A 21,004-nucleotide genomic window follows, 5' to 3' on the forward strand; every position below is an offset into this window, starting at 1 on the left:
CAATCTGAAAATTTTGAAAATTCCGGGCCCGGTGCTATGGCTCAGAGGGTTAAAGCCCTGGCCTGAAATGCTGGCATCCCATATGGGCACAAGTTCTAGTCCCAGCTGCTCTACTTCTGATCCAGCTCTCTGCTATAGCCTGGGAAAGCAGTAGAAGATGGCCCAAGTCCTTGGGCCCCTGCACCCATGTGGGAGACCCGGAAGAAACTCCTAGCTCCTGACTTTGGATCGGCACAGCTCCAGCCATTGCGGCCATCTGGGGAATGAACCAGCGGATGGAAGTCCTCTCTCTCTGTCTCTGTAACTAAGTCTTTTGAATAACTGTAACTCTGTAACTCTCTCTCTGTAACTCTATCTTTTAAATAAATTAATCTTTAAAAAAAATTGAAAATTCCCTGTAAGGTAGATATCATTATTTTCATTTTTTATGAGAAAACTCATGATCAAGGAATTAAAGTTTCTTGCCCAGAATCATACAGCTAAATAAAAAACACAGCTAGAAATGGGACACAAGTTCCAAAGAGTCCTATGTTCTTTCCTACTTAGACCATAGTAGTTCCCTAATATGTTCACTCAAGAAACTGTCATTATTGAACACCTTCTGTTTGCCTCTCTGAGAGACATACATATTTTGGAGACAGGGTGTAAAGGAAAACAAGACAATGCCCCTGAAGAACAGGATGGTGTATGGTTAATTAGGAGGTGTGCTATGTCCAAAAAAAAAAAGAAACTCAGTATGAACTGACATAACCCAGGAGGACTTCAAGGCAGTGGTGGGGCTAAAGGAGGTACTAGAGAACGGCTCTGTTCACACTCTTGGGTGTGTGGGTGGGAGAGCCAGTGCCCTCAACTCTGGCCCTGAGCTCCTTGGGGACACTGAAGTGCTGTTTCTTTTCAACTGCAAGTTCAAAGTTGCTGTTCCAACTCCCAGAAAGGCGTCAGCAAATTTCCACTAAGGTCATTTTCCCTAGGATTTGGCAAAGAGTTTGCCGGTGCTTTCTGTCAATCTGGGTACTAGAGGCAACGGTCATGAAAGCAGAGCTCCATCAGGTGGCAAGGTAGGCCCACGGTGGGCCCAAAGCTAAAGCCACCTGTACTTTCTGTATACTTTCTTCTCCTTCCCTCTCTTCTCTTTTCTTCCATGCTCTCTCTCCTCTTATTTTCTGGTCTCGATTTCAAAAAATGAATGGGGGTGCCCCAGGACAGCACCCTGCATCCTTAGGACTCTTCTGGGAACCTCATCCACATCAATGAGACCTAGGCTCTTGGCACTCATGCCCACTGCATGGCCGCACATGTGCTGTCTCCTGGCAGGGCTTGGGGTCTGCTGATGCCCAGCCCTTCAGTGCTGAGCGTGTAGTAGGACAGGGCAACACTGCGGCGCCCTCCTGGCCACAGGCCTCTCCTGAGTCTGTGCAAGTGGACTTCCATACTCCTGGGCCTCCTGTCCCGGAAATGAACAGCAAGCTGCGAAAAGTAACTCAGCATCTGGTTCAGGATGTCAGCGGCAGAAGAAGCAATGGGCTGTTGCCAGCCCTCCCTTTCTGAATTGTGGAAGCAAGGTGGCATTTAAATGTTGCCTTTTCAGTGTAGTAGGCAAGCCTGAAACGAGACCCAGAGAACGTGAGAGAGGTAGAACAGGTGCTAGGCATCTGGAATGAGAAAGGGAGGGAAGACAGGGCCACTTGAAAAATGGAGGCAGTGAGGGGGAGCCAGAGCAATGAACCACAGAGCAAGGAGGGATGGATTCACTGACAGCTGCAGAGTTTCTGGAGATCGGGAGTCTGGGGGGCCAGCTGGCTTGAAGGAGGCATGAAGATGCCCTCCCAGGTCCATTTACATAATAAGAGGTCATCATCCATGCCTCCAGTGACGGGGGCGGGGGGAGCCACAGAGATCACAGGGGCACCACAGAGTCATCCCTGGGGTCAACACTGGGTGTGTTAAAGCGAGAATGAAGTGGGCTGCAGAAGGTTTCAGGCTGAGCTGAGATGAGAAGGCTGGGGCCACATCAGCATTCAGACCAGGCTCAGGGAGACCACAGAAGCGGGTGGTGAGAAGAAGCTCACCAGGGCTCTTGGGCTTCCTTGTGATGTCAGTGCCTGCAGTTGTAGACAGCAGGCTGCAGGAAGCCCATTGTTGTACCATATAAAACACAATGGCCGCAACCTACCCCAAGACCCAGAGATCTCTGTACCCTGGGCAGGAAGGGAGTCACATGGAACATAAGATCCCAGGCAAGGGCTAGCAGGAAACAGACCCTTGAACTTGACTTTACAGAAAGTTACTGTGGCCCCTCCAGCAGCAGAGGAAATTCTGCTCCAGCAGATTCCCAAAATCTTAGCTGATTTTGTCCCACCCTCATGGATTGAGCCACATCCCTGCATTTTGTACAGCATCTGCCCAAGGGGCTCCAGAAAGTTTGTGGAAAATGTGCATTTATCTTTTCATTCACTTTTCAATTTTCCACAAACTTTTTGAAAGCCCCCTGGTATATCCGTACTGTTCATCACCACTTCCCTGTATTAGTTGCTAACACATTTTTTAGCTGACATATTTAGTTACATAAGGAATATGTATCCCACTGTTATTACTAGAGAGTGAGCATGGCTGTAAAGAGAAACTAAACACAAAATAAATACACTGGAAATGAAACAAGGTGATTAGATGATAAGTGCTTATGTTTTCCGCTGAAGGTTTTATGCCTAAGCTCTGGTGTCTGTTTGTTGAGAAGGAATTTATTAAGTACAGTGGAGAATTACTTAAAACAAAGCATCTCTAAATAGAAACTTTCTCCATGGGGTAATTAGAAGGATTGAAAGCAAACTGATACAGAAGCAATTTTCTCACCATTGAACTCAACGTTGCATCTTGTTGTGAAACCTAGAGAAATCAGTGGTAGTATCCAGTGCTGGGGAAAACACTGCCAGCAGGTGTTGTCTTAGCAAGGTCCCTCGAGAACAGCCTCGGGCAGAACTTACAGCGTGGGCATTATTGGAGTGTTCAAGAGTGCAGGGAAAGAGATGAGAGCCAGGCAGGAAAAAAAAAAGCAAGTACATAGAGGTTCTTTACTGAGCTGGCCACAGCCTCACAAGAAACACAGCCAGGTGCTTGGCCAGATAGGACATCCCTGGGGAACCTATGGAGTCATGGCAACTCGGAACTGTCTGTGGGAAGGAGAGAGGGCAGGAAAGTATTTGCAGACTTTTTCTTTCTTGTCATTGGATGGAGTTGGCTCTGCAAATTTTTGACTCCTGCATACTTCTGGTTTGCAATACCTCTTTGGGCTCTGTGGGTCCCATCTGGTTAGACTAGTCACTGGGGATACTAGAGCAAGCACAAAGGAGAGCAGGTGACAATGGAGCTACACAGCCAAGGAAGCTGGGAGACAGTGGTGTCTGGAGATGAGGTGATGGCAGTGGTGGCTAAGACGCCTCTAATTCCTCTTGTGTTCAGTGACAGGCCAAAGAAAGCAATGTGGGAGACCCCATTACACTCTGAAGCTCCACAGATCATGGCACTTCCACTACCTCTGTCCCCTTTTGGTAGAATGAGAGCCCAGGACAGGTAAGTCTGAAGGTGCTACCCCCTGGCTCTGTGGTTCTCTCTTGGGGGCAGGTAGAGCCAGGCAAATCCAGCAAGTCACATGAACTTGTTCCTGCCCTGGGGTCAAGTCAATGAAGGTTTATGATTTACTGAGTTCATATGAAAACTCATAGCAAGAGGAATTAAGGAGAGATAGAACTAGTGTTGTATAGCAAATTGTGATGTGGAGAAGAGCAAGATACTTACATTTCCACTTGCCCACTGGAGTTAGAAATCAGACAGCATTTCCTCCTCTGACCTCTTCATTTCATGCTAGAAGAAACTGAGCTCCCAAAAGTGAAGATCCGTGCACACAGTCATGAAAAGCTGGGGCCTGAACCCCCAGCCCTGCCAACCAATTTTAAGTCCAATGTAACTCCATGGTCGTATGCTCCACCTCACCATGAAACGACAAGGCATCTCTAGCTTATGATTTTGCTTACTAACATGCTTAATGTGGGCTTAATGCTAAAGACTCATGATACAGAAGCAAGAAATTGAGGTGTGAGATCTGGGTTTACTTTCTTCCTACAGAAGCATTCTTGCCAATATACTGCATTGGTTTCAGTTTTGCATGTATGCACGTGCACACACATATGTACTTTTTTAAAAAATTGCTTCATTTATTTATTTGAGAGATAGAGAAAGGGACATATAGACAGACAGTTCCTTTTCACTGAGTCACTCTCCAAATGACCAAAATGCAGGGAGAGCCAAAATTGGCAATCAGGAACTTAATTCAGATCTCCCATGAGGGTGGCAGGAACCCAAGCACTTGAGCTATCGCTGCTGCCTTCCAGGGTCTGAATTAGTGGGAATCTGGAATGGGGCACAGAGCAAGGCTGCAGACCCAGGCAGATCTTAACCATGTGGCCAAACGGCCACCCCACACTTCTTAAATTGCCACAGGCTTCCTAGTCATAGGCAAGTCTCTTTCACTTACCTCGATGACATTGGAAAATCAACTGTTTAGGCATTTCCCTGGCAGGTCTATGTTAAGCTTTTTGTTTTGTTTTCCATTTCTGTAACTGACATTTTGAAATGTGCATTTACTTTCTTTTTGTGAAATATTCTTTTGTGGGAATGAAAACTGTGTTTGCATAACAACTAAGATCTTTGTTTTAAAATGCTTAGGGTTGTTGTAAGGAACTTTCATCTCTGGCAAAAAATAAACTTGTGAGACAATCCCAGATAGACAATTGAATTGGGGAACTGAGTTAAAGCTGGGCTTTGAAGAGAAGAAAATGAGGGAGAGTTTGCTTGACCTTAAAATATTACAAGTACACAGTAATCTTTTCCATTAGAGAACCGAACAGGGTTTCGTTTTTGTAGCAGTCTTAGCAGAACTTTCTATTTTGCTCAAGGAAACAATGGGTGCCCAGGGTTAGGGGCTATATAATGAAAGGGGCATTTTCTTAGAAGTTAAATGCAAGCCCTCACCTTCCCTATTGCTCAAGTTTCCAAATGCAAAACAGGGGTACCAATCCCTTTGCAGCCTCAATGGGAACTTTAGGATTGGAAGAGTTGGGAGTGGAAAGGGAGTATATTGGCAAAACTAGCAAAAGAGCTGTCTCCTGGGGTCATCTGGGGTTAGGTAGAGAAAGCCAACTCATACCCAAACTTCACAGTGGACCTTTACCTATTGGAAGGGGCTGTCAACCCACCCACCATATGCCCACTTCCGCTGCGGCCAAGGCTCTATCCTCTAAAGCTTCCTGCTTCCATTCCCACGGTGCAGAGTGTTGCTGGGGTATAGTTTCCCAGTCCCCTCGGCAATCAGCAAGACCCTGACTGAGCTGTAGCCAATGGCATGTGAGCAGAAACGATGTCCATCTCTTCCAGAGGTGGCCCATTGAAAAGAGATGGGTGGCAGGCTTCCATGCTCCTCCCCACCCCCCCGGAGTGCAGAGGGCCCACAGAGTGAGTCTGGGAGCAACATATTAAAACACAGAGCTACCAGATGTAAGGGTCCAGATCCCTGTGGGTGCCAGTTCAAGTCCCGGCTGCTCCACTTCTGATTCAGCTCCCTGCTAACGTGCCTGGAAAAGCAGTGGAAGATGGCCCAAGTATTTGGGACCCTGCACCCAACTGTTTTCAGTGTTTGTTCTTTTGGGGCACTGGTGTTCATTTAGGCAATAGATTCCAACTAACTTAAGAAGAGGAAATTCATTGGAAGACATCTGAAGCTCAGAGAATTACTGAGAGCTTTGAGTTCGATCAGGAATGAAGAAGGCTCAGGGCAGCTTAGGAGAAGTAGAAAGTTGGAATTACAGTTAAGTATCTTGTGGAAGAACAGGGCAGCCAGGCTACTGCTACCTCGTCTAAGCATGGATATCCCACTTCCCTTGTTTTATTCTCTCCTGGGACAGAGCATCTGATTGGCTGAGCTTATGCCATGCACTGTACTGAAGTAGGGAAAGGGACAACATGGTCTCCTTGGCTTCTCCAACATGGGAGCTGGGCACCTGGTTTGTTATCCCCTCCAGGTGACACGTGACAAGAGAGGCAATTTCCCAAAAGGAAATCACCAAGCTGCTGAACGATGATATTAACTAAGGGAATGTGAGCAGTGATCGCAGATAATATTCCCGATTCTCTTTATTGGCTAACACAATAAAAACTGATTCCTCATTTACGTAATAGTCTATTTTGGTGGGATCTAATTGGGAAGCTCACTTTCTTTTTTTAAGATTTATTTTTATTTATTTGAAAGAGTTACAGAGAGAGGTAGAGACATACACACACACACACAGAGAGAGAGAGAGAGAGAGAGAGAGAGAGGTCTTTCATGCACTGGTTCACTCCCCAGTTGGCTGCAATGGCAGGAGCTATGCCAATCCAAAGCCAGGAGCCAGGAGCTTCTTCCAGGTCTCCCACATGGGTTCAGGGAACCAAGGACTTGGGCAATCCTTTGCTGCTTTTCCAGGTCATTAGCAGGGATCTGGATTGGAAGAGGGGCTTTAACACACTGCAGCACAGCACCCGCCTCAAAAATCAAATGTAAACAAGCGCGTGTTTCAATGGCTCTTTGAAGATTGGGTTTGGTACACAATGCTGAAGACAAATGTAGATCTTTTAACATCTGAAAAAGCCTTTCCTAGTTGTCCCTTAAGTTTTGTATGGGTATGGCAGAGGGGAGCTAGGAAAGAATTAACTGTGTGGTTTTCCATGAGCAGCAATAAATATAAAGACGGTGTAGACAACTCAGAGGGATTGTGATTGATTTATTACATTATAGTTCATTAAAAGTGTTCCATGGCCTTTTTAAAAACCATGCAGTCATTAAAAAATCTTTGCGAATGCAATTTCCAACATCATTATAAGGAATTCTTGACAGCTCTTCATTTTTAATGGCACTGCTATAAACAGGCTCTGTAATGGTTCTGCTTAGTGGGAAGCTGCTTCGGAGACCAATGACTCTAGGAGCCTGGGCTCACGTGGTGGCCCTGTGCAAACACTGGGTCTGAAGTTAATTCGTGTAGAGTAATTGGAGACCTTCTGTTGTGCAGCGTCATGGTGACAGCACTTTCCAAAGGGGGCAGATAGGGTTCCAAAATGTTTTCTCTTGTAAGTCTGAAAGACAAGGAGAGACAACGGAAGCATCAGATTGTCCTTCAACCTCCAACTGGAAACAAGAAATTGGTACTGATATGCAATTCAAATTGGAAGGGAAAGATTATGCCTCAGGCCAACTGAAGGGGAAATGCTGGTTTTCTAATTGGTAGCAAATGGAGATGAGCGCTCAGCTGGTTTGCTCAAGGTCCCCAAGAGAGCAGGTAGCAGGTGAAAGTTTCGGGGGTGGGAAGGGGCCTGCATTTGGGTCAGCGCTGTTCCAGTCTCCCATGTCTACCACCATAGAGGAAGTCTGAGAAATACAATCTACACCTTCTGGATGTGGAAAATGGCCCACTGTTCCTGAGAAATCAATGTGTAGTGCAGGTGCTTCTACCTCTTTCCACGGGCATTTCCTGAGCACTTACTAGGTCCCTGCAACCACGCCAGACATTGTTGGGAAATGCCAATCAATAAGGCATGATATGAGCTTTCAGAATTAGTTGGACTCATCAGGATCACAGGGAGATGAGAGAAGGGCCAATAATGAAAGTGCTGAAGCAGTTAGAGGTAACAGCGATTATTTTGTTTGCCTATCCCCTCCTCTTGGGACAAAAACTTCAATTTTCCTTAGAAGAATTGTTCTTCCATTCAGATAAGCCTCACCCCTACTCCGCCCTCTTTCATGCCCTGGCTTCTGAGAGGGGCACATGAGCCAGGTCTGAACAGTCAGAGCAGTCCACTTGCCTAGCTGTAGTGGTCAGCTCAGACATGGACTTTGAACTCAAGCCAGGCCAAGGAAACTCAACTTAGGAACTTTGGCTGGAAGTACTGAGAGATGCTGAATTTTCACCAGGGTGGCTCACCCATTGGGTGCAAGCCTGGAGCTGCTGGTGGCTATGCTGCCCTAGGCAAAGAACATGCCCTTGAGACTAAGGACCAGACAGAGGAAGCAGAGTTGAGAGATGGCCACAGACCATTACCTAATAATGTAGTTGAACATCTGCACCCATCTCTACCTGAAGTCTTTTTACCCTGATTCATTCAGAAAAATAAGCCACCTGCAACTGAAAAGAATCCTGATTGTTAAGGGCATAATAGCATCCTATGGGAAGGATTAAACAGGAGCTCCAGGAATCAAGGATAGCTATAGAGCCAGTGCCATATGAACTGACCAGAGGGCAATCTATGAAACTCCGTGTGCCTCTTACGTCCTTGTTCTGAGCTGAGCCACGTGGCCACACTGCTTCCTTGGGGTGCTTCATTTTGCTCTGGGTTGGGGCAGCCATTGAGTGAGTAAAGCTGCCACCTGTGACACACACATCCCATATTTTGCTTTGTGTCACATGATCCTGATTTCTAGAAACTGGCCCCATTTGCCCTCAGATCCATCATGCTCTGCCTTCTTCTGTATTCCAGGAGACTGATCTTTGAAAATTATAGTGCCCAAGCTCCATAGAAACAGGCTTTTGGGAAGAGCCTCATGGGAAGCCCCAGCAGGAGATTAGAGAAGGAAGAAGGGGAGACATTAAAGTGTTTGTATACCCCCCTCTCTCTCCTTTGGACTCTGTCCTTGGCAATACCTGCATAGCCTCTGGGGTTGCAGTTTCCACCAGGCAGTAACTACCATAGCTCCAGCTCCTGACTGGTGGCTCAGGTCTCTGGAGGCTAGTAACACCCCTTTTCCCTTTGTCCCTCCAGTAATCCCTCCAGGAAGTAATCACTTCCTGCCATTGCTAACTTGGGGCTGCCTCATCATCCCTCATTTATCTTTTGCACTCTTTCAACATTTTTCTAACTGGCTGTCTCCATTAGTTCTTCTCTATTCAATTATCTGGCAAAGATTCTGTTGCCTTATCCATCATCATGTGACAGACCCCTAACCTTTAAACAACAACAATCATTTTAATATCTCTCATGGTTTTTGTGGGTCAAAATGAGGAACATGGAAAAGTAAGGCCACCTACCTTTTTAAAAGGTGACCTAAATGTACATGCAAAATAATATTATTAAATCCTAGCAAGACAATGTTCACTACTAAAGACTCTTAGTAGGAATAAGAGAGGGAGGAGGAAGATGGGTGGGACTATGGGTGAGAGGGCAAGCACAATGGGAAGAATCACCATGTTCCTAAAGTTGTAATTATGAAGTGTGTGAAGTTTGTAACTGTAAAGCTGTATAGTTCTGCATACATCCCTACAGACTTACTTCCAAGGGTACAGTTTAAAAATTTGCCATGGGACCTGAAATCCCCCTTAAACTGGGTGGTAAAAATGCCATCTTAAGTGTTAAAGTGATCATATGGATAGGATTAAGTGTCTGGTAATAATAGATAGAATTAAAAAGGAATGAATGCTCCAACATGGAAAGCAGTCCACACAGCAGACTCATAGAATGATAATCACTTTAAGTAGCACTCTGACCTCAGAATCAGCCCTTAAGTCTTTCTAGTTTGACTGAAAAGCCCAAGAGAGCATTTCAGGCATGGAAAGCCAAGACACTGTGGCAAAAAAATGTCCTACATGAAGGACCTCAGTGGATGAAATCCCAGTGGAAAGAAGTGGTCATCAAAGAAGGAGTTATTTTTCTCTGAAGGGAGGAGAGAACTTCCACTTTGCTTATAGCCTTGTCTAAATACTGACAGAGTTTGTGGATTCAAAAGGCTTCTATAGCCTAGGCAGTTCATGTCAAGAGCCTCAGGTGATCAATGACATCATACATAAGAGTATTAATTGTTAAATTAACAACAGGTGTCACTGTGAACTAACTTCCCATGTGGTATTTCTGTCCTCAAAGAGTTTTATTATAATTATGTCTAAGTGCTCCCAAAAGATGTATCATTCTTGGGTGCTTCTTTAAAGTTAACTAATTTTTTTTAAAAAAAGAAGTGAAATTAACTTCAAGATGCAATGACTTTGAATAGCCCTTGTCTCGACTGTTGAGGAACAGTTTGTTTTTTGGTGTGTGTTCGCAAATCATTGAACTATTTACTTAGTATAAAGTTGGTCTTCTGTGTATAAAGTTAATTGAAAATGGATCTTAGTGGAAAATGAGACTGAGGATGGGAGAGGGTGGAGGAGGAGGGATGGGAGAGTAGGTGGAAGGGCATGTATGGTGGGAAGAATCATTATATTCCTAAAGTTGTACTTATGAAATGCATGAATTTGTATTCCTTAAATAAAAGTTTCTTTGGGGAAAAAAAAGACTCAGCCTAAGCCCTGTCTTCTCTTTGTTGAAATAGGAAATTAGCAAGTCTAAGGTGGTAAAGACAAGTACCAAACTGAGATAATCAAGAGGACTGAAAAGGAATTTCTTTCTGAGGATAGAAATCGATGGCAGTGTGTTAAAAGGCTACAACAGTGCGTCCTGTAAAATCAAGTCTCCTGCCACCTAAATATCAGCTTGTGCACCGTGGAGGAACACATCCAGATTTGGGGAAGCAGTTGGATGAGGACAGGTTTGCTCAGTTAAGCTAACTAAAATTGGGAACTCTCTCTTTCTCTTTTTTAAAAAAAGATTTATTTATTTATTTATTTATTTGAAAGTCAGAGTTACACAGAGAAAGAAAGAAAGGCAGAGAGAGAGAGAGGGAGAGAGAAGTCTTCCACCTGCTGGCTCACTCCCCAGTTGGCTGCAATGGCCAGAGCTACACTGATCCAAAGCCAGGAGCCAGGAGCTTCTGCCAGGTCTCCCACACAGGTGCAGAGGCTCAAGGACTTGGGCCATCTTCTACTGCTTTCCCAGGGTACAGCAGAGAGCTTGACTGGAAGTGGAGCAGCTGGGACTCAAACCAGCACTGCAGGCAGTGGCTTTACCTGCTATGCCACAGCGCCAGCCCAGAAGGACTCTATCTTGAGAAAGCACAGCCAACCCTCTTTTATACCTAATTCCTCAGAGTGGCTTGAACTATTGCCCTTCACATCAGAATGGTCTGCTAGAGACCCAGTAATTACATTCTAAATGTGGGGAAAGTAAATTCGACTGGCCCACCTGTGACTCAATGGGCCCCAGTCTGGGTGGGAGTGTGACTCCTGGGAGTAGACACTGAAGACATTGAGAAAAGCCTCGGGGAGTTTAGTGGTCTCGAAAGTCACTGTGAATGGCAGGAAATGAGCTCTGTCCAGAGTACTCTGTGAGGCCACTGGCAAGACGGACAGAGCCTAAGGCAATAAGATTGTGGTGGGTCTCTGTGCTTTGTTGGTTTCTGTGCTGCTAAAGCTTCAGGTCCTTAGCTGGAGGCCCCTTGTTCTTAGCCAGCTGTTGATGGAACTATGGTTTTGCATAGGGTTTTTGCATAGGGTTGCTCAATTCTGGGTAAACCCAGTAAGAGAATTGCAAATGCTCTCATCTGCAACTACTCAAAATCTATTTTAAGTGTTTTTTTTTTTTTTAATGTGCTTTATTTCACTGCTCATCAAGTTGTTCGATTCTTGATTTCTTAAATTCTCAGGAGCAAAAAGTAATAGTGGCTTCCTTACTCTGGGTTACCCATTGACTTGTCACTTTGTTCATTTCTAGGCTCAAAGTCTGAGATGATTGGGAAGAAGTAATGAGGGTGGTTTTAGCTAATCCTCCTCTGCTCTGTTTTTAATGATAACAAAGGTGTTTAAATAACTAAAATGGCAACCTTTTCACCTAACTCCTAAATTTCTGTTCATGTATGTCTAACAGTTAACACTATCTCATCCTCTTTTATTTTTTTAAATGTGTATTTATCTTTTTTTTTCATAAAGAGAGAGATGGAGAGAGATCGTCCATCTGCTGGTACACTACCCAAATGTCTGTGATGACCAGGACTGGGTTGCAGTCAAAGGTAGGAGCTGAGAACTCAATTCAGGTCTCCCATGTAGGCAGCAGGAATCCCCCACCACCACCAATCACCTCCACTGTCACCACTGCCTCTCAGAGTCGTGTTGGCAGGAAGCTGGAATCAAGAACCAGAAGCAGCAAGCACTCTGATGTGGGTGGGCACTATCGTTCTTGCTAGTGACTTTACCACTGGGCTAAATGCCCAGCATCAATTCTAAAGACCTCATTAGATCCTCAGAACACCTCAATAAAGCAGGTGGGTTGATGCTTTCGTGACCATTTGATAGACAGGGAAGACTGAGACATGGAGGCTCCTTGAAAAGAAAAGGCTTAGAAGCAGAATTTCCATGCATTTAGAAAAAAAAAAAAAAAAGAATTTCCATGCATTTGACTCCTCTTGGAAGGGAAGACCACAGAGATGTAGAGAAAAGCCCAATGTCGCGCATGTCCTGATATCCTGTCACTCTTTCCTATTCTATAGTGACCTCAGTCATCAACTAATCAGTTTATTGCCATAACCTCTCTTTGGTGTACCCTGCATCATACTTCTGTTAGCATCATACTTGGAAAATATTCTGTGAGCTACAGCTTCATGAAAGTTGGGGGCACATCTACCACAGAAACTTCCCTAACGCTGTCAGCAACATCACCAGAGGGAAAATTCCAAGCAAGATTATGAAGGGAGTCCTCCTTCGTTCCCAGGATCTCCTTATCAATGGAGACAGCAAGGAGTCCATGCCTACATTCCTACTCTTGTTCACACTGGGATTTGTGTATCACTTTCTGAGCCATCCCTCCCAGAGGCAATGATAATTTAGGATGATCGTAAGGACAAGACGTCTACAAAGATGTTGTCACCTCATTAGGGCTTATTCAAATCTGATGAAAGCTGCAGAATCCCTTACCAAGATTCTGTCAGGGGCTGGCATTGGGTGCAGTGAGTTAAATGGCCACTTGAGACCCTGGTATCCTGTATCAGAGTGCTGGTTTGAGTCTCGGATGCTCGGCTTCCAATCCAGCACCCTGTTAATATGCCTGGGAAAGCAGTAGGAGATGACTTGAGTGCTTAGGGCCCTGTCACCCTGCCCTGGCCCCTGGTTTCAGCCTGGCCCAGCCAAGGCTATTGCAGCCATTTGGGGAGTGAACCAGCAAATGGAAGATAGCTTTCTCTTTCTCTCTCTTCCTTGGCTTCTCAAATAAATAAATGTCTTTTAAAAATAACATTCTATAGGATGGTGGTGCCAAAAAGGGTCATTTATGGATTCAAACATCCACATTTGGACATGGCAGGGTGGGGCTGGCTCAAGGGCAATCACATTGCCTGATCTCTGCCCATAGGCCATCAGCACTCTCTTCCTGCCTGGATCTCACCCTTTTTTCTGCCTGATTGCTTGATTCCTTCCTATTGTGCACGGGCTTTGCTGAGGTGTGGCTGGATCCTCACACTGTCAAACAGAAAAGGAAGCAAGTTCTTCCCCCCGACCCCAGTGGAATTGGAAAACTCCTAGGGACGGCTCTCATTGGCCCAGCTTGGGTCAGGTGCCTGTCTCTGAAGCCAATCACAGTAGCCAGGATGGCAACGATTGGCTAACCTCCACTCCTCCATCTTCAGTGACTCATCTTCAAAAGGGAGAATGACCTCAGTGATCATTGTCATAAGCCAAGCAGCCACCCCCAAACCTGCCTATAATAGATCTTTTCCCCCAAAGATCCACATATACACACATGCATACAATTTTTCACATAAAATTGCAGGGAAATGTAGGGCCCTTGGTTCCTTTGAGGCCCCAAGATTAACCCTTTGTATACAATGGATTTGAATTGCTTGCAGAATTCCTAGTAGTTGGTTTGCAGAGGCAGGAGCACTCCCTGAAGTCTTTCAACTGATACCCAAGTCCATTTCCCCAACCTCCTGTTAGGCCTGCCTCACATTTCCCTGCCACGTCCTCTCTTCCTTTTCCCATCACCCTCTACTCCCATGCCTGCTAGAACAAAAGGAGGCAATTTCAATGCAGGAAGACCTGGGAAAACTACATAACATCAACGAACTTTGGGCATCACTAAGAAGATTAAAAACAAGGGCAAGGAATTGCAAAGTGTAGAGCTATATAGGCAGACTTGTTTCCCCAAAAGGGGTAGATTCTTTCTTGAAAGAAGCAGAGAGGAATATTGCAAAGGGGGAAAAAATGCCATCTGAAAGCTGCCCTAGAACAGACTGGAAGTCAGTACAATGCGCAGGCACTCATCTGTCGGACTTGGAAGAATGTGCACACATGCGCAGCATTCTTTAAACACACATATTTACACACAGTATACATAAAGAATGACCTTCCCCACTCTGCCCTTCCACTGCCTGCAATGGTAACATTTACTGGAGATTTTATTACAAAAGCCACAAAATGAAATTCTAATCAATAATAGTTTGAAGGATGGTTTAAAAAAAAAGTTGGGGGGGGGAGAATTGAATACATTCATAGGTAAAAGATGTTATTATCTCAGTTCAGTAACTATGAAAGAGAAATAGATGAAAAAATCTGGGTTTTATATTAAAAACCGGCACAGCTGTAGAGTTACATAATAAAGTATTGCCTGTATCCATGGAAATGGAGAGTAATTGATGCACCACAAGTTATTTTTATAAACCCAAACAAAAAAATTCAATCAGAAATGTCTTTCCCCGTTTTGGGGGCATTGTATATTTTGTATCTGTACATAATGCACACATTTAGAGTATGAATGCACTCATTATTGATCAGCCGTGTTGAATAGGACATGCTGCTTTCCCTGAATATTCAAGATTAGAATCCTACGGCCCAGCTCCCACTCCTTCTTGAAAGACTTCCTCTGAATAAATTGTGCAGTGCTTTAAAATTCAGGCAGTTGCAACTCAGAGGAGTAAAGGAGACCCATTCCTGGTTTTGGAGGTGGCAGAGGGGCAAGTCTGGAAAATGAGAGCCCTGCACAATGTGTACACTTGAATTCCCCCACAATACCACCATACCCCCCTACACACACACACACACACACACACACACACACACGGTGCCTAGTGTGGCGCTGTGCACTAAACAGATCCTCCAAAACAGCCAGGATGCAGCTCTCTAATTTGCTGGATGCTATGATTTGGATACAACGTGGTACAGTGTGACAATGTTAAGAGATGATAGGATCTTTAAGAGGAGAGGCCAAGTGGAAGATTGTTATGGATTCTATGCCCAGAAGGAATTAATGTAGTTCTCATGGGACCCGGGTTAGTTCTCCAGGGAGGGTCATGATGAAAGAATGAGTCTGGCTGTCTCTGGCTTCCTGTTTCACTATATGATCTCTCTCTCTCTCTCTCTCTCTCTCTCTCTCTCTCTTTCATATACTACCACTGTCATGCCAAGCAAAAGATGTGATGTAGCTAGAGCAGCAGCACTCGCCAGAACCCATGCCATACTGTTTAGACTTTCAGCCTCCAAAACTATGAGCTAAATAAACCCCTTTCCTTTATTGGTTACCTACCTCAGGTATTTTGGTTTAGCCATGGAAAACTGAAGAATACTCTTGGCACTAAGAATCACCAATGACACCTGTCAAAATACAGATGCCAGGCCTCCACCTCAAACCCCTGTTGTGGAACTTCCGGGAGATAGACCTAGCAATCTGTAATACCAAAGCAGTTTGTCAAGGCAGTTTTTGTCATTAGGCAAAATGGCTTCAGAGGTGTGTGACCTGTGCCAACAGTTGTGAAGCTATTACCACCATCTCATTCCAAAACATTTCACCACCCCAAAGGAGACGCCATCCATGCCCATTAGCAGTCTTTCCCTATTCCTGCCTCCCTCTCACCCCTCACAACCACCAATGTGCTTTCTTTTTTTTTTTTCTAATTTATTTGACAGGTAGAGTTATAGGCAGTGAGAGAGAGACAGAGACAGAGAGAGAGAGAAAAGAATTCCTTCCGTTGGTTCACCCCCCCCCCCAAATGGCTGCTATGGCCAGAACTACGCCGATCCGAAGCCAAGAGCCAGGTGCTTCCTCCTGGTCTCCCCTGTGGGTGTAGGGGCCCAAGCACTTGGGCCATCCTCCACTGCCTTCCTGGGCCACAGCAGAGAGCTGGACTGGAAGAGGAGCAGCTGGGACTAGAACTGGCACCCATATGGGATGCCGGCGCTGCAGGCAGAGGATTAACCAAGTGAGCCACAGCACTGGCCCCCACCAATGCACTTTCTGCCTACATGCATTTGCCTGTACTAGACATGTCATATGAACAGAATCATGCATATTTCACTTGGATGGTGGCTTCGAGGATCATTTGTGCTGAAGAATGCATCAGTACTTCATTCTTGTTTATTACAAATAGTATCCCATGGCATGGATATACCATATTTTGTTTATCCAAACTTTAGTTGATGAACTTTTGGGTTGTTTCTACTTTGGGGCTTATTTGAATAAGACTGCTATGTATATTTATGTCCAAGTTCTAGTGAGGACAGATACTTTCATTTATCTTGGTTAGATACCTAGAAGCAGAGTTACTGAGTCATATAGTGACTCTCTTTTTGACTTTTTGAAGAACTACCAGTTTCCCATTGCAGCTGCACCATTTTGCAACCTCACCACCAGAAAATCCCATGGCTCTACATCTTTACTAACATCTAATTATTTTTACTAACATCTAATTATTTACTAACATCTAATTATTATTGTCTGAATTTCTTATTTTATTTATTTTTTTTCAAACTTTTATTTAATGAATATAAATTTCTAAAGTACAGCTTATGGATTACAATGGCTTCCCCCCCCCCCATAACATCCCTCCCACCCGCAACCCTCCCCTTTCCCACTCCCTCTCCCCTTCCATTCACATCAAGATTCATTTTCAATTCTCTTTATATACAGAAGATCAGTTTAGCATACATTAAGTAAAGATTTCAACAGTTTGCTGCCACACAGAAACATAAAGTGAAAAATACTGTTTGAGTACTAGTTATAGCATTAAATCTCAATGTACAGCACATTAAGGACAGAGATCCTACATGAGGAGTAAGTGCACAGTGACTCCTGTTGTTGACTTAACAAATTGACACTCTTGTTTATGGCCTCAGTAATCACCCTAGGCACTTGTCATGAGCTGCCAAGGCTATGGAAGCCCCCTGAGTTCACTGACTCTGATCATATTTAGACAAGGCCATGGTCAAAGTGGAAGTTCTCTCCTCCCTTCAGAGAAAGGTACCTCCTTCTTTGATGGTCCCGTTCTTTCCACTGGGATCTGACTCGCAGAGATCTTTCATTTAGGTTTTTTTTTTTTTTTTTTTTTCCCCAGAGTGTCTTGGCTTTCCATGCCTGAAATACTCTCATGGGCTTTTCAGCTGGATCCGCATGCCTTAAGGGTTGATTCTGAGGCCAGAGTGCTGTTTAGGACATCTGCCATTCTATGGGTCTGCTGTGTATCTCACTTCCCATGTTGGATCATTCTCTCCCTTTTTTATTCTATCAGCTAGTATTTGCAGACACTATTTTTGTTTATGTGATCCCTTTGGTTCTTAGTCCTATCATTATGATCAATTGTGAACAGAAATTGATCACTGGGACTAGTGAGATGGCATTGGTACATGCCACCATGATGGGATTGAATTGGAATCCCCTGGTATGTTTCTAACTCTACCGTTTGAGGTAAGTCAGCTTGAGCATGTACCGAATTGCACATCTCTTCCTTCTCTTATTCCCACTCTTACATTTAACAGTGATCATTTTTCAGTTAAGTTTCAGCACTTAAGAAGAATTGTGTATTGATTACAGTATTCAACCAAAAGTATTAAGTAGAACAAACAAAAAAAATACTAAGAGGGATAACATATCAAGTTGCTCATCAACAGTCAGGGTGAGGGCTGATCAAGTCACCGTTTCTCATTTTAGTCATCCTAATGGGTATGACTTGGTTTTGGTTCACATTTTCCTAAAGACTAGTGATGCAGAGAATTAGTTCATGGGCTTCTTGGCCACTTTTATATTTTAGAGGGACTATCTATTCAGATCTACCATCCATATTTTGATTCTGCACCATTTGCTTAAAAAACTATTCTTTCTCCATGGGATTATCTTGGTGAGCCCCTCAGAAATTAATTGACCATAATGTAAGGTTTGGTTTTGCACCCCAAATTCAATTTCACCAATCTATATGTTTATGTTAGCACTACACTGTCTTTTAATGTAGCTTAGAATCAGCTTTCAGTTTCTACAAAAAAAGACAGTCACAAGATTTCAGTGACTCTGTAGATTATTTGTGGGAGTATTGCCATCTTAACAATACTAAGTCCTCCAATCAATGAACATGGGATGTTTTTCATTTATTTAGAAGTCTTTTGATTTATGTAAGTAATACCTTGTAGTTTCCAGTGTACAATTCTTCTATTTCATTTATTTAATTTATTTTAAGTATTTCATTATTTTGATGCTAATGTAAATATAAATTATTTTCTTAATTTCACTTTCAGGTTGTTCATTACTAGTGTATAGAAATATAACCAGTCTTTGGGCCAGTGCTGTGGCGTAGTGGGTAAAGCCACCTCCTACAGTGCTAGCATCCCACATAGGTGCCAGTTCGAGTCCTGGCTGCTGCACTTTGGATCCAGCTCTCTGCTATGGCCTGGGAAATCAGTAGAAGATGACCCAAGCCCTTGGGCCCTTGCACCCACATGGGAGACCCAGAATAAGCTCTGGCTCCTGGCTTTGGATCGGCACAGCTCCAGCCATTGCAGCCAATTGGGGAATGAACCAGCGGATATAAGACCTCTCTCTCTCTCTCCCTCTCTCCCTCTCTCTCTCTCTCTGCCTCTCCTTCTCTCTCTGTATAACTCTGACTTTCAAGTAAATAAATAAATCTTTTAAAAAAGAAATATAACCAATCTTTGTATCTCCATCTTGTGTTCTATAATCTTCCTAAACTCACTTACTGGTTCTTATAGTTTGTGCTTGTGTGTGTATGTTCCCTAGGGTTTCTCTGTACAGCATCATGTCATCTGCAAACATAGTTAGCTTTACTTCTTCCTTTCCAGTTTAGATGACTTTTATTTCTTTTTCTTGCCCAATTGTACTGGCTAGAACCAGTGCAATGTTGGATAGAAGTGGTAATAATAGATCTTTTTGTCTTGTTCTTGATCTTAGTTCAAAAGCATTCAATCTTACAGCAAGTATGACATTAGATGTGGGTTTTTAGTAGGTCCTTCATCCTCCCCTGCCTTCTCTTCTGGCTATATTGACCTCATTTCACTGCCTCTGTGCTTGCTGTTCCTTCTGCCAAAAACCTCTGCCCACTGGCATTTTTGCTAAGTAAATTCCTATTAATTTTTCCTTTACAGTTAGATATCTGTGCAGGTTTCCTAGGCCCCCCAACCAGATCCCACATAGTCACTCCATTTTCTCAGAATTCCTTTTCCTCCACAGTATTTAGCAGCTTGTCATTTGTATATTCATGTGTTTCTTTGATTGATGTCTATCTTCGTATAGAACTTATCTCCATGAGGTCCTAAGCAGTGTCTGTCTTATTAATGACTTTAGCCTCGGTTCCTGGAGAAGCACCTGGCATAAATCTTCCATGAAATATTTAATGGATGAATGAACTAAATCAAACCAACCAATGTGTATGTGTTAGTTGTTGCTATAAGGACTCATAACGCTTCATCCTTAGTTCATTTCTCATAGCAGGAAAAAATAAAGCTTTTGGAGAGAAGATCTGCTCTAGATCCTAAGGTTGCAGAGGAATGCCTCTCTTTGGAAATGACTTTCAAGTTAAGTTAATTTTGCAAATAGTCCCCAGTCTCCATGAAACCTCCATGACTCCTGCTAAGGGCAGAGAATCTCTTCCTTCTCATGGTGGCTATAGTCCTGTAACTGCATTCATGATTTTCACTGTGTTATCAACACACATGTGTTAGTCCTATGAAGACAAAAAGATGCATGTTTTATGTTGATATTCCCATTCCCTGACTTAGTCTTCAGAAATGTGTTGAGTATACAAAAGAATGATGATCACTGTGTGAAATGCATAATTTAAGGACCTGAGGAAAAAAAAGGGGGCTTTTTTCAGTTTGGTTTCATTCTTAATTACATGTTTTTGCAAAATAACTTAAAACGTTATGTCACTTTAATTCTTAATAAAAAAAAATCAGTGGTTTGGTGAGCCTATTAACCAAAACTTCTACTCAAATGTGGCCATGATAAATCCTGAATTATAGTTGGTTGTGTCTAACTTCTTTCCTCATCTGCCAACATCACATTAAGCATTTCCCTCATCTAAGTTTACTCAAGTCAATTTCACACCTCCCCTAGAAAGTTTACCCCTTTTAATACTCCTCCTCATCCTTGAAGCCATTAGTCATCATCCCTCTGTCCAAAAATTACTGAACTTCAAAAACTGACACTGTTTCTTCTGACTTCACCATGGGTTGCATTTTTTTTGCACGTTTATGGCTCTCCAATACTGCTAGTAGCTCCATGCAAGCAGAGGCTCTGCTAAAATACCTTTCCTTGGTCTCAGCATGCTCTTTGCTACAGTCACCCACTAGAAAAACAGCCATTCCCATGCCAACAACTCAGTTCTATAATTATCCCATTGCCCATTCTTCAGCTTCAAAACTACCCTATGTCCCAGACATCAGTTCTAGAATTACCCATGCCCAATTCACCACCATCCCTACTTTTCTCATATTGACTTTCCTTGACCTTCTATGTACTTGACTTCATACCTTGTCACATGTTTTTGTTCTGGTTCTAGCTAAGTGGGTAATCCTGGTCCTGATCTACCACTTCTTATAGATATTGACTGCACACAGTACAGGAACAAGACAGAGCAGTCATGTTCAGGTTCCTTCACACACTGTCCTCGCTTCCTCCTGCCAGAAGAGGAATATCAGACAGCATGAAATACCCATTAGTCATGTTAAGTGTCCCCTTGGTCCTGGAAAGAGGCCTTGTGTACAAAAAGAGTTTCAAAGTGGATAGCAGAGAATCAATTCTAATTAAAGAAGGAAGCAGTATGAAAAGAGCATAATACACAATAAAGTGGGAAATACTT

At 43.6% G+C, this 21,004-nt stretch overlaps 1 long non-coding RNA gene across 4 annotated transcripts in view; it reads right to left on the minus strand.

Moving 5' to 3' along the window:
- Positions 1 to 6,791: 6,791 nt before the first annotated feature.
- LOC149120951 (uncharacterized) overlaps positions 6,792 to 21,004 on the minus strand; it is a 121,776-nt gene continuing 107,563 nt past the window's right edge. For all 4 annotated transcript variants that reach the window (XR_016225139.1, XR_016225138.1, XR_016225137.1 and 1 more), the window contains exon 5: positions 6,792 to 7,158. This is a non-coding gene — a long non-coding RNA (uncharacterized LOC149120951). The remainder of the gene's footprint in view (positions 7,159 to 21,004) is intronic.

This window comes from Oryctolagus cuniculus, chromosome 18 (genome assembly GCF_051225735.1).
Source record: "Oryctolagus cuniculus isolate XC-2025 breed Fujian yellow rabbit chromosome 18, ASM5122573v1, whole genome shotgun sequence".
Classification (NCBI taxonomy): domain Eukaryota; kingdom Metazoa; phylum Chordata; class Mammalia; order Lagomorpha; family Leporidae; genus Oryctolagus; species Oryctolagus cuniculus.